The sequence below is a fragment of the Stegostoma tigrinum genome, chromosome 3, assembly GCF_030684315.1.
Source record: "Stegostoma tigrinum isolate sSteTig4 chromosome 3, sSteTig4.hap1, whole genome shotgun sequence".
Lineage (NCBI taxonomy): Eukaryota > Metazoa > Chordata > Chondrichthyes > Orectolobiformes > Stegostomatidae > Stegostoma > Stegostoma tigrinum.
The window spans coordinates 131,543,913-131,558,533 of NC_081356.1; positions in this window are offsets into that span (position 1 = coordinate 131,543,913).

The window sequence follows — 14,621 nt, forward strand, 5'->3', positions numbered from 1 at the left end:
TCAGGGATGGAGGATGTGCTGGCATGTTGGTGCTGAGGTCAGGCATGGAGGATGTGCTGAGATGTTGCTGCTGGGATCTGGGATGTGAGTCTGAAGGAGAAAGCACTGATCTGGAATCAGCAGGTGACCACTTTGACTTCCACGGTGTGACCCCTTGGTGGTGAGCTTCAAGCGGTTAGTAGGAGATTGGGAAACTGCATATCAGTGAGGCATGGTTAGATGGTAATAATGATGATAATGAGTAATAATCCTTGCAAACCTCTCACTGCTCACAAGTGAGATTCTCTGGTCACAGCTCAATGTTTGGCTCTAAAATAGGACATTTTTTGTTGTGACATCTGGGCTTCTTCAGAGATAGCAAGAATTGCAGATGCTGGAGTCAAAGATAACAAAGTATGGAGCTGGAGAAGCCCAGCAGGCCAGGCAGCATCAGCAGGAAAGCTGACGTTTCTGGTCAGGACCCTTCTTCAGAAATGGGGAGGCGGAAGGGAGCTCCAAAATAAACAGAGTAGAGGTGGGGCAGGGGAAGGTAGGTGGGAAGGTGATAGGTGAGAGCAGGTAGGAAGTGGGTGGGATTGGATCACTGAGTGGGTGGGGTGGGTAGATGGGAGAGAAGACGGACAGGTTGTGTCAGGTCAAAGAGGTGGCAGTGAGAGGGAGGGTTGGTCATGGGATGAGGATGGCGGGGGGGAGATTTTAAAACTGGTGAAGTCCACGTTTAGGCTCAACCTAATGCTCTTAACCGCATCTCTTGCATTTCCCATACTTCTGCCCTCACATCCCCTCAGCCCAACAAAAATAAAGACAGAATTCCCCCTGTCCTCACGTATCACCCCACCAACCTCTGCACCCACCACATCATTTTCTGCCACTTCAGCTACCTACAATACGACCCCAAAACCAAAGAGATATTTCCCTCCCCAACCCTCTCTGCTTTTTGTAGGGACTGCTCACTCCACAACTCCCTCGTCCGCTCCACACTCCACATTAACCCCAGCATCCCTGGCACGTTCCCTGCAACTGCAGGAAGTGCTACACCTGCCCTACACCTCCCCCCTCACTTCCATCCCAGGGACCAAACAAACCTTCCACATTAGACAGGGGTTCACCTGCACATCCATCAATGTGGTCTACTGCATCCGCTGCTCCCAGTGTGGCCTCCTCCACATCAGTGAGACCAAGCGGACACTTGGAGACCATTTTGTAGACCATCTGAGCTCTGTACGCGACAGACAACAACACTTTCCAGTCACCAATCATTTTAACTCCCCCTCCCAGTCCCTGGGTGACATGTCCATCCTGGGCCTCCTCCAAAGTCACAAAGACACCAGCTGCAAACTGGAGAAGCAGCACTTCATATTCCACCTCAGGAGCCTACAGCCCAATGGCCTAAACATGGAATTCACCAGTTTTAAAAATCTCCCCACCCCTGCCCTCATCCCATGTCCAACCCTCCCTGTCATCTCCACCTCCTTGACCTGACACAACCTGTGCATCATTTCTTTCACCTATCCGTCCCTCCCACCTTCCTGACCAAACCTCCACTCCCTTCCTGCGCTCACCTGCTACCATCGCACCTACCTTCCTCAGCCCCACCTGTCCTCTAGCTATTTATTTAGAACCTCCCATCCCCCTTCCGATTTCTGACGAAGGGTCCCGACCCAAAATATCAACATTCACAAAGATTGTGCTGGCATTGCCTACTGCCTATTTCTGTTAGAGCTTCCAGGCTAGCAACCTTCCGAGAGATCTTCGCTTCTTGAATTCCAGCCGGCTGTACGTTCACAATGAGAATTGCTCTATGATTGGTGGGCATGCCATTACCTGGGCCCCAACCTCTGGAATTCCTTCCCTGCAGCACTCCAACTCTCTGTTTTGCTCTACCCTTTAAGACCTTCTTTACAAACCACTACTTTGGCCAAGTTTTTAGACATCGGGCCCAATATCTCCTTCTGCTGCTAAATGACATGCCTCGTATGGTGGAGCAGTGCTTGGGACATTTCATTTGGTTAAAGATGCTGTAAAAGTATATGTTGCAGTTTGTTGCCGGATGAACACAGCAGGCCAGGCAGCATCAGAGGAGCAGGAAAGCTGATGTTTCGGGTCTGGACCCTTCTTCAGAAAAGTTTCTTTTATGTTTTGTTTTTGTGAAGAAGCGTTGAGACCCAAAATGTTAACTTTCGTGTTCCTCTGATGTTGCCTGGCCTGCTGCGTTCATCCAGCTCTACACCTTGTTATCATGGGAGACAGAGGTCCTGCTCACAAATTGCTTTTCCATTCTGTATCTCATTAAGAACAATGGATCCTTGAAGGAGTTGGTTTCTGATTGTCAGGTTGCAGTTAACACTGGGAAGGCCAGCAATCATTGCCTTGAACGCAATGGTGGGGACCAAAAACAAACACCAAAAGAGATAGCGGGAACCGCAGATGTGGGACAATCTGAGAAAACACGGTGTGGAGCTGGATGAACACAGCAGGCCAAGCGGCATCAGAGGAGCAGGAAAGCTGACATTTTGGGCCTAGACCCTTCTTTAGAAATGGGGGAGGGGAAGGGGGGTTTCTGAAATAAATAGGGAGAGAGAGGGAGGCGGATCGAAGATCGATAGAGGAGAAGATAGGTGGCGAGGAGACAGACAGGTCAAAAAGCCGGGATGGAGCCAGTAAAGGTGAGTGTAGGTGGGGGTTAGGGAGGAGATAGGTCAGTCCAGGGAGGACGGACAGGTCAAGGGTGGGGATGAGGTTAGTAGGTAGGAAAGGGAGTGCAATTTGACGTGGGAGGAGGGGATAGGTGGGAGGAAGAACAGAGAGGCGGGGACGAGTTGGGCTGGTTTTGGGATGCGGTGGGGGAAGGGGAGATTTCAAAGCTTGTAAAATCCACATTGATACCATTGGGCTGCAGGGTTCCCAAGCAGAATATGAGTTGCTGTTCCTGCAACCTTCAGGTGGCATTATTGTGGCATTGCAGGAGGCCCAGGATGGACTTGTTGTCTGAGGAATGGGAACGAGAGTTGAAATAGTTTGCGATTGGGAGGTGCAGTTGTTTATTGCGAACTGAGCACAGGTGTTCTGTAAAGCGATCCCCAAGCCTCCGCTTGGTTTCCCTGATGTAGAGGAAGCCATAACGGGTACAACGGATACAGTATACCACATTGGCAGATGTGCAGGTGAACATCTGCTTGATGTAGAAAGTCATCTTGGGCCCTGGGATGGGGTTGAGGGAGGAGGTGTGGGGGCAAGTGTAGCACTTCCTGCGGTTGCAGGGAAAGTTGCCGGATGTGGTGGGGTTGGAGGGGAGTATGGAGCTGACAAGGGAGTCACGGAGAGAGTGGTCCCTCCAAAAAGCAGACAAGGGTGGGGAGGGAAAAATGTCTTTAGTGGTGGGGTCAGATAGTAGATGGTGGAAGTGTCGGCGGATGATGCATTGTATCCAGAGGTTGGTGGGGTGGTACGTGAGGACGAGGGGACAGGGCGTGAGGGATGAGTTGCGGGAAATGCGGGAGACATGGTTGAGGGCGGTCTCGACCACGGAAGGGGGGAAGTTGCGCTCCTTGAAAAACGAGGACATCTGAGATGTGCGGGAGTGGAATGCCTCATCCTGGGAGCAGATGCAGTGGATGCAAATGAATTGGGAGTAGGGGATAGCATTTTTGCCGGAGGTTGGGTGGGAGGAGGTATATTCTCGGTAGCTGTGGGAGTTGGTGGGCTTGAAATGGATATCGGTTTCTAGGTGGTTGCCCGAGATGGAGACAGAGAGGTCCAGGAATGTGAGAGAGGTGTTTGAGTTAGTCCAGTTGGACTTAAGATTGGGGTGCAAGGTGTTGGTGAAGTGGATGAACTGTTCAAGCTCCTTGTGGGATCACGAGGCGGCGCTGAGACAGTCATCAATGTAACGGAGGAAGAAGTGGGTTTTGTGGCCAGTGTAGGTACGGAAGAGGGATTGTTCCACGTAACCTACAAAGAGGTAGGCATAGCGTGGGAGCATGCAGATACCCATGGCCACCCCTTTTCTGTAGGAAGTGGGAGGAATTGAAAGAGAAGTTGTTGAGAGTGAGGACGAGTTCGGATAATTGGATGAGGGTGTCTGTAGAGGTGGACCGGTCGGGCCTGCAGGATAGCAAGAAACGGACAGCCTTTAGGCCATCTGCATGGGGAATGAAGGTGTATAGGGACTGGACATCCAAAGTAAAAATGAGATGTTGGGGTCCAGGGAATTGGAGGTTCTGGAGGAGGTGGAAGGCATGGGTGGTGTCACGGATGTAGGTAGGGAGTTCCTGGACCAAGGGGGAGAAAATGGAATCCAGATAGATGGAGATGAATTCGGTGGGGCAGGAGCAGGGCAGACAGGTTTGTGGATTTTGGGAAGGAGGTAAAAGTGTGGGTTGGGGAATGATGAGGTTGGAGGCTGTGGGTGGGAGGTTCATCCTCAGAAAGGGGGAGGTATGGGGGGATGGTGAAGACTCGGCAGGGTTCAGTGTTGCTGTACCCGTTGTGGCCTCCTCTACGTTGGGGAGACCAAGTGGAGGCTTGGGGATCGCATTGCAGAACAATTACGCTCGGCTTGCAATAAACAACTGTGCCTCCCAGTCATGAACCATTTCAACTCCCCCTCCCATTCCTCAGACGACATGTCCATCCTGGGCCTCCTGCAGTGCCACAATGATGCCACCTGAAGGCTGCAGGAACAGCAACTCATATTCCGCTTGGGAACCCTGCAGCCCAATGGTATCAATGTGGATTTCACAAGCTTCATAATCTCCCCATCCCCCACTGCATCCCAAAACCAACCCAGTTCGTCCCCTCCCCCCACTGCACCACACAACCAGCCCAGCTCTTCCTCTCCCCCCCCACTGCATCCTAAAACTGCGCAGCTCGTCCCCGCCTCCCTAACCTGTTCTTCCTCTCACCTATCCCCTCCTCCCACCTCACACCACACCCCCATCTCCCACCTACTAACCTCATCCCACCCCCTTGATCTGTCCGTCCTCCTTAGACTGACTTATCCCCTCCCTACCTCCCCACCTACACTCACCTTTACTAGTTCCATCCCCACCTCTTTTACCTGTCTATCTCCTCTCCACCTATCTTCTCCCCTATCCATCTTCTATCCGCTTCCCCCTCTCTCCCTATTTATTTCAGAACCCCCTTCCCCTCCCCCATTTCCGATGAAGGGTCTAGGCCCGAAACGTCAGCCTTCCTGCTCCTATGATGCTGCTTGGCCTGCTGTGTTCATCCAGCTCCATGCCTTGTTATCTTGGATTCTCTAGCAACTGCAGTTCTTACTATTTCTGTCTCCCATATTAGCTGCCTCTTTCTTTTGTGGACTTCCTGGCAGTCTCCCATTACCTGTCTGCATGCTTGCCTGTAATGTGTGGTGTGACCACCTCCCCGAATCTGCTGTCCACATTGTGCGCTGCTTCATGGATGCTCTCACATCAGTGATTCTAGTTCCTGCCTGAGCTCTGAAATACAGAGCTCAAGCTTGTACATTTGGTGACACCTCCTATTGAGCCCACAACTCCCTACGTGCCACAGGATGGGTATTCCATTTGGCATAGCTGTCCTGTCTTATCTTTACCTTAAACTGCTTCACTTGCAACAAAGATACTCCTGTACTGTTAATGATAAATTCGAGATTAGTCGGGAATAGAACGTCCTTGCTCTCATTCACAAAACAGGTCCCAGGTTGTCCTGATAAAATTCTTAAGTAAAACATAGAACTATAGATGCTGGAAATCTGAAATAATTACAGAAAACTCAGGCAGAAAAAATTAGCAGGTCTGACAGCATCTGTGCAGACGGAAAGTAGAGTTAACGTATGGACTCCAATGACTTCTTTAGAACTATTCATACCTTGGAAAAGGTGAGACATATGCTGCAGACAAGGAGTTGAGATGTGTGATTGGGAGCCCAGAGAGGGAGAAAGGCAGTCAAGCAGACAAAGGGCTAGATAATGATGAGCTAGGGAGAAAGTAAAGCTGCTAGAGGGAACCAGAAGAAGGTGGTAATGGAATGTGAGGCTGGTTGAACACAGCAGGCCAAGCAGCATCTCAGGAGCACAAAAGCTGACGTTTCGGGCCTAGACCCTTCATCTCTGATGAAGGGTCTAGGCCCGAAACGTCAGCTTTTGTGCTCCTGAGATGCTGCTTGGCCTGCTGTGTTCATCCAGCCTCACATTTTATTATCTTGGAATTCTCCAGCATCTGCAGTTCCCATTATCTCTGAAGGTGGTAATGGGTTGGCTGTTCGGAAAGCAGCTCATGTCATGACAGGGCCAGGGTGTGTGATAGGTAAAGGACGTGGAAGGAGGTGTTTATGTGCTAAAAGTATTGAACTTAGTACTGAGTCCTGAAGACTCCAGCTTCCCCAAGTGGAAAATTGTATAAATTCCTACTTACGCTGTGCTAGTTTGGAAATTACAATTTCCAAAATTACTGGAGTTGAAATACAGTCCTTAACAGCAGCTGCTCAACAACTAATCAACTTTCAAACTTTCCTGTGATTTCACTCTTAGGCTACATCTCAGCTGAGGCGCCCACCCCCCCATCTTCCGAAGACACGCACTCTGCAGCAGCTCAACTCTCTTCACTCCTGGCGGGTGAGCCTTTCAGTCCCATCAGCTGTGAATGTATCTGAATGCATCTTTCCAGCACATTATCTGGAGCGAAGCAAAATCATACTGGTCTCGATAAGTTAACCCTCTTTCCCCCTCCACAGGTGCTGCCTGTCCAGCTGAGTTTCTCCAGCGCATTATGTTTTTATTTGAGCATTCCAACATCCTGCAGAATTTTTCTTTGAGTTGATGTGCACTCTGATCTTTTTTTTTGCTGTTTGACTGTGGTATAGGCAGTAACCCTTCAAGAACTGCAAGACAATGGAATAGTGTTCTTAAATGTACCTTTATGAGGAGGTGAATGGCAGGAGTTATAAATTCAGTATTACAATTAGGTGGCTGTCCATCACCACTTCTCCCTGTAGACCTTTCACCAGCATGTTCCTGACTGCTGCTGACATTGAACCAATGCCCTGACTTGACCCCACACAGAATGGAGAAATGTCTATGGGGGGTTGTCAGATTTCAGCAGCTCATCTCTCTTACTAAACTAAGGCCTGAGGCTCAAACTCTGACAAGGCCGAGCTGTGACCTCACAGTCAGTTTATGGTCGTAAATATATTCCAATGTATCAGTCAACTGTACATCATTAACAGCAGCAATCACTATGTAGGCTGATTTCTCACAGCCTGTAAAAAGTGAACATATGATTCAGGACCACCTAATAAGCTAGAGGACATAGTTCACAGGATACAACCCAATATTTTAAGAAATTATTCGGTCATTGTTAGAAACATGGTAAAACTCAACATTGCATCAAGCATCCAGGGAACACTGATCTAATGTAAAAACTGAAAGAACTGCGCATGCTGGAAATTGGAACAAAACAGAAATTGCTGGAAAATCTCAGCAAGTAGGCAGCATCTGTGGAGAGAAACCAGAGATAATGTGTCAGGTCCAGCCACCCTTCCTCTGAACTGTGTTCTATGTTGTGTTCTGAAGAAGAGTCACTGGACCCGAAACGTTAACTCTGATTTCCCTCCACAGATGCTGCCAGACCTGCTGAGCTTTTCTAGCCGTTTCTCTTTTTGTTGCTGATTTAAGGTAATTGGCGAAAGAACCAGAGGTGTGATGAGATTTCTTTATCGAGTGAACACACTGCTTCTAAGGGCATTAGAAGGAGATTCAATAGTCATAATATCAAAATGGAATTGGTCAAATAGATGTAAAGGTAACATTTGCAGCAAAACCGCAAAGAAGTGGGACTAATTGTTTAGCTCTTTCAAGGAGCCGATGGGCTGAATGAACACTTTCTGTGCTACATTATCTCATGAACCATATTGTTCAATGATGGTCACCTTGGAAGGAACTACCCAGGGCAGCGCTGACCTTTGAGGATGTATCTGCATAAATCCTGCATTCGAACACTGCAAGGAGAAAAAGAAATACCAGCCTGTATTGAAAAGAGGGAGCAGTCTTCCCCATCTGCTTTCATCCAGGTGAAGAATAGAGGACAGCCAGAAATAGTGGAGCCAGAGCCCACATCTTGTTTTCCCCAAGAGCTCTTTCAAGTTTGGTGTCCTCAGTGTCTGGTTGTGATTCGGCACAACACAGTGGGTGATTCGATTTCACTTCCGTTTCATTACCATTGTTGACAACGTTATTTTATGATTTGTGCAGAGTGTGACTTTGGGTTTCAGTTTTTGCCTGTATAGTGTAGGACTCCTTGGTGTCTGCTCCAACAAGTTATTTGTTATTTTCAGCAAACAGACATTAAATGACTGATTAGGTAAGGTTTGTTATTTCCCTTGCAGTGTTTTGTTAAAATACAATTCGATATCTCTCAAGGATGAGTCACCCAATTACAGATTTCCATTGCCTGAACTCAGTCAAATGCTCCAAGAATATTAAAGCAGTCTGCAACTCAAAAAATGGAACTGTTTATTAAAGCGTGCTTGCTGAAGAAGCAGTGTACGTGTTATTGTGCATGTCAAGGCAGAGAATGTCAGAATTAGGGAATTAGAATACAGTTGTTTATTTATTTTCCCAGTATATTACTGCAACAATGGTATTATTACACTTGGTTATGAACCCTCTAAATTTGTCCTGGAGTTTCCTGGAACTTAAGTATTAAATAATCTCTAGGAGTCTCCCGCAAATAACCCTGTACAAAAAATAAGTGACAGAGTCATTTACAAGGAGTATGGTAATATTTAGAGATAATGGGAACTGCAGATGCTGGAGAATCCGAGATAACAAAGTGTGGAGCTGGATGAACGCAGCAGGCCAAGCAGCATCTTAGGAGCACAAAAGCTGACGTTTTGGGCCTAGACCCCACTCTGATGAAGGGTCTAGGCCCGAAACGTCAGCTTCTGTACTCCTAAGATGCTGCTTGGCCTGCTGCTTTCATCCAGCTCCACACTTTGTTATATTTGATAATATTAACACTATTGTTTGGATTGTATTGTGTTAAAATTTGGTAAGAATGATGAAGAAAGGAACAATGATGAAGAAAGGAACTATGGTGAGATGTGAATACTATGATGAAGGTGTGGAGTAATGAGAAAAGACAAGATCAGGACCAGCACATCAGAGCATCAGTGGGGATTTTGGAACTATCAAACAATGTAGCTGAGCAGAGATTGAAATAGTACAGCCATCTGACGTGGAGAGAGAGAGAGAGGGGAATTGTCGTGAAGTGAGTGATTGGGATGGGACAGCCAGGAAGAAGGAGAACAGGACAACATAAGACTAGATGGAAAGATACGTGGTGAGAAACAGAGATAATGGGAACTGCAGATGCTGGAGAATCCAAGATAACGAAATGTGAGGCTGGATGAACACAGCAGGCCAAGCAGCATCTCAGGAGCACAAAAGCTGACGTTTCGGGCCTAGACCCTTCATCAGAGAGGGGGATGGGGTGAGGGTTCTGGAATAAATAGGGAGAGAGGGGGAGGCGGACCGAAGATGGAGAGAAAAGAAGATAGGTGGAGAGGAGAGTATAGGTGGGGAGGTAGGGAGGGGCTAGGTCAGTCCAGGGAAGACGGACAGGTCAAGAAGGTGGGATAAGGTTAGTAGGTAGGAGATGGAGGTGCGGCTTGGGGTGGGAGGAAGGGATGGGTGAGAGGAAGAACAGGTTAGGGAGGCAGAGACAGGTTAGACTGGTTTTGGGATGCAGTTGGTGGAGGGGAAGAACTGGGCTGGTTGTGTGGTGCAGTGGGGGGAGGGGACGAACTGGGGTGGTTTTGGGATGCAGTGGGGGAAGGGGAGATTTTGAAGCTGGTGAAGTCCACATTGATACCATTGGGCTGCAGGGTTCCCAAGCGGAATATGAGTTGCTGTTCGTGGAACCTTCGGGTGGCATCATTGTGGCACTGCAGGAGGCCCATGATGGACATGTCATCAAGAGAATGGGAGGGGGAGTGGAAATGGTTAGCGACTGGGAGGTGCAGTTGTTTATTGCGAACCGAGCGGAGGTGTTCTGCAAAGCGGTCCCCAAGCCTCCGCTTGGTTTCCCCAATGTAGAGGAAGCCACATTGGGTACAGTGGATGCAGTATACCACATTGGCAGATGTGCAGGTGAATCTCTGCTTAATGTGGAATGTCACCTTGGGGCCTGGGATGTGGGTGAGAGAGGAGGTGTGGGGGCAAGTGTAGCATTTCCTGCGGTTACAGGAGAAGGTGCCGGGTGTGGTGGGGTTGGAGGGCAGTGTGGAGCGAACAAGCGAGTCACGGAGAGAGTGGTCTCTCCGGAAAGCAGACAGGGGTGGGATGGAAAAATGTCTTGGGTGGTGGAGTCGGATTGTAGATGGCGGAAGTGTCGGAGGATGATGCGTTGTATCCGGAGATTGGTGGGGTGGTGTGTGAGAATGAGGGGGATCCTCTTTGGGCGGTTGTGTGAGGGATGTGTTGCGGGAAATGCGGGAGACGCGGTCAAGGGCGTTCTCGACCACTGTGGGGGGAAAGTTGCGGTCCTTGAAGAACTTGGACATCTGGGATGTGCGGGAGTGGAATGCCACATCATGGGACCATATGCGGCGGAGGCGGAGGAATTGGGAATAGGGGATGGAATTTTTGCAGGAGGATGGGTGGGAGGAGGTGTATTCTAGGTAGCTGTGGGAGTCAGTGGGCTTGAAATGGACATCAGTTACAACTGGTTGCCTGAGATGGAGACTGAGAGATCCAGGAAGGTGAGGGATGTGCTGGAGATGGCCCAGGTGAACTGAAGGTTGGGGTGGAAGGTGTTGGTGAAGTGGATGAACTGTTCGAGCTCCTCTGGGGAGCAAGAGGCGGCGCCGATACAGTCATCAATGTAACGGAGGAAGAGGTGGGGTGTGGGGCCTGTGTAGGTGCGGAAGAGGGACTGTTCCACGTAACCTACAAAGAGGCAGGCATAGCTGGGGCCCATGCGGGTGCCCATGGCCACCCCCTTAGTCTGTAGGAAGTGGGAGGAATCGAAAGAGAAGTTGTTGAGGGTGAGGACGAGTTCGGCTAGGCAGATGAGGGTGTCGGTGGAGGGGGACTGGTCGGGCCTGCGGGACAGGAAGAAGCGGAGGGCCTTGAGGCCATCTGCATGCGGAATGCAGGTGTATAGGGACTGGACTTCCATGGTGAAAATGAGGTGTTGGGGGCCAGGGAATAGGAAGTCCTGGAGGAGGTGGAGGGCGAGGGTGGTATCACGGACGTAGGTAGGGAGTTCCTGGACCATAGGGGAGAAAATGGAGTCCAGATAGGTGGAGATGAGTTCGGTGGGGCAGGAACAGGCTGAGACGATGGGTCGACCAGGGCAGGCAGGTTTGTGGATTTTGGGAAGGGGATAGAAACGGGCCGCGCGGGGTTGGGGAACAATGAGGTTGGAGGCTGTGGGTGGGTGGTCCCCTGAGGTGATGAGGTCATGAATGGTGTTGGAGATGATGGTTTGGAGCTTGGGTGTGGGGTCATGATCGAGGGGGCGGTAGGAGGTGGTGTCGGAGAGTTGGCGTCTGTCCTCGGCGATGTAGAGGTCAGTGCGCCATACTACCACTGCGCCTCCCTTGTCTGCGGGTTTGATGGTGAGGTTGGGGTTGGAGCGGAGGGAGTGGAGGGCTGCCCGTTCTGCGGGGGAGAGTTTGGAGTGGGTGAGAGGGGTGGAGAGGTTGAGGCGGTTAATGTTTCGATGGCAGTTAGAGATCAAGAGGTTGAGGGAAGGTAGGAGGCCTGGGGGTGGTGTCCAGGAGGTGGACTTCTGTTGGAAGTGGGTGAAGGGGTCAGTGGAGGGTGGGTTAGGCTCCCGGTAGAAGAAGTAAGCGTGGAGGCGAAGACGGCGGAAAAAGAGGATCCCCCTCGTTCTCACACACCACCCCACCAACCTCCGGATACAACGCATCATCCTCCGACACTTCCACCATCTACAATCCGACCCCACCACCCAAGACATTTTTCCATCCTCACCCCGTCTGCTTTCCGGAGAGACCACTCTCTCCGTGACTCCCTTGTTCGCTCCACACTGCCCTCCAATCCCACCACACCCGGCACCTTCCCCTGGAACTGCAGGAAATGCTACACTTGCCCCCACACCTCCTCCCTCACCCCCATCCCAGGCCCCAAGATGACCTTCCACATTAAGCAGAGGTTCACCTGCACATCTACCAATGTGGTATACTGCATCCACTGTACCCGGTGTGGCTTCCTCTACATTGGGGAAACCAAGCGGAGGCTTGGGGACTACTTTGCAGAACACCTCCGCTCGGTTCGCAGTAAACAACTGCACCTCCCAGTCGCAAACCATTTCCACTCTCCCTCCCATTCTTTAGATGACAAGTCCATCATGGGCCTCCTGCAGTGCCACAATGATGCCACCCGAAGGTTGCAGGAACAGCAAATCATATTCCGCTTGGGAACCCTGCAGCCCAATGGTATCAATGTGGACTTCACCAGCTTCAAAATCTCCCCTTCCCCCACTGCATCCTAAAACCAGTCCAGTTCGTCCCCTCCCCCCACTGCACCACACAACCAGCCCAGCTCTTCCCCCCCACCCACTGCATCCCAAAACCAGTCCAACCTGTCTCTGCCTCCCTAACCTGTTCTTCCTCTCACCCATCCCTTCCTCCCACCCCAAGCCGCACCTCCATCTCCTACCTACTAACCTCATCCCACCTCCTTGACCTGTCCGTCTTCCCTGGACTGACCTATCCCCTCCCTACCTCCCCACCTATACTCTCCTCTCCACCTATCTTCTTTTCTCTCCATCTTCGGTCCGCCTCCCCCTCTCTCCCTATTTATTCCAGAACTCTCACCCCATCCCCCTCTCTGATGATGGGTCTAGGCCCGAAACGTCAGCTTTTGTGCTCCTGAGATGCTGCTTGGCCTGCTGTGTTCATCCAGCCTCACATTTTATTATCTTGGAATCTCCAGCATCTGCAGTTCCCATTATCTCAGAGTTTAGAGCATGTTGTGCTCTAAGGATGCAAGAGATACGATAAATAGAGCAGATTCAAAGAGGATTAAAGCTTTTGAAATGTGGCCCTGGCAAAAATATTTAGAATCTGCTGAAAAGGCAAAGAACCGAAAAATTGTCTTTGGGAAGATTGGAGTCTCAGCATCTCATTGGCTGAAGCAAAGAAGTGGAAATTGAGAAAAAGCCACCACTGGAAAAGGCTGGGTGAAAGTCTATTGTTGGTGACAGAAGAACGGACCAGGTTCACAAAAGAGAAAACAAGGTGTAGAGCTGGATGAACACAGCAGGCCAAGCAGCATCAGAGGAGCAGAAAGGCTGACGTTCCTAGTGCCTAGGCCCAAAATATCAGCTTTCCTGCTCCTCTGATGCTGCTTGGCCTGCTGTGTGTGTCAAGCTCTACACCTTATTATCTCAGATTCTGCAGCATCTGCAGTTCCTACTATCCCAGGTTGAAAAAAGGCTGGATAGAAATTAGAATCAGAAATAGACCATTCAGCCCTTTGAGTCTGCTCTGCCATTCAATATGATCATGGCTGAACCTCTATCTTAATGCCAATTTCCCAGTATCCCTTGATATCTTTAAAATCTAAAAATGATCCATCTCTTTCTTGAATTTATTCAGTGACTTGATCTCCACAATGTCCTGTGGTAAAGAATTCCACAGATTCACTCCACTTTGAGCGACAACATTTTCCCTCATTTTAATCTTAAATGATCTACTCTGTATCCTGAGACCATGTCCCTTGTTCAAGACTCCCCAGCAAGGGCTAACATTCTCCATGCATATCCTCTAAATGTGGTCTCTCCAAGGCCTTGCAAAACTGCAGGATGATATTTCTACAACTGAACTCAGATCCTTTTACAATGAAGACCAATACACCATTTGCTTTGCTCCAGCAGCCTATCTCCTTTCAGTGACTGATGTGCAAGGATGCCTGGGCTCCCTCTGTACAGTATCCAGTTAATTAACCTAATTAATTAGTTAATTAGGTAAAGAATATATACAATTGTGACAATTGAGAATGGTTTCCTGGTACCAGAGGACAATCAGACTGTTGACATTAAATGTGTTGGTTTTATTGAAGTTGTGAAGAGAGCATCTTTCTCTTTACCCAAATTGTTAGGGTGCCTGTGTTTTCTTCCTCCTGTTGTGGTCTATCTTCCAAGTGGAGAAGATCCCTGAAAGGGATGGCCTTTGCCCCTGAGCACACATTGATATTGCCTATTTCTAGGAACTTGTATCTTAACACTGTGTCAATCAATTGTCTGAATCCTTCCGGCCAATGACCATGACACAGCTACTCATGACATCAGATGACCATTGTCTCATTGTCCACATCCATTTGAAGGTTAGTTTTCATTCCAAGAACAAAACGTCTTATTTTTCAAAATACTGCATTTATTATGGTGTGGCACTTGATAATTTTTTTCTTTATGTTTATAGAGGCTAGTTACTACAATAATACAGTTAAGCAAGGTCTCATGCCACACAGGAAGTACTAACATGGAATACTAAGAGCACGCTGTTTTAAAGATGACACTAATTTCCACCACATTTGCAGAGGGCAGGGAACATCAGGAAGATGACTATCAAATTCCTCAGCATGAATAAGAAGGCCACAAATCTCCTATCTG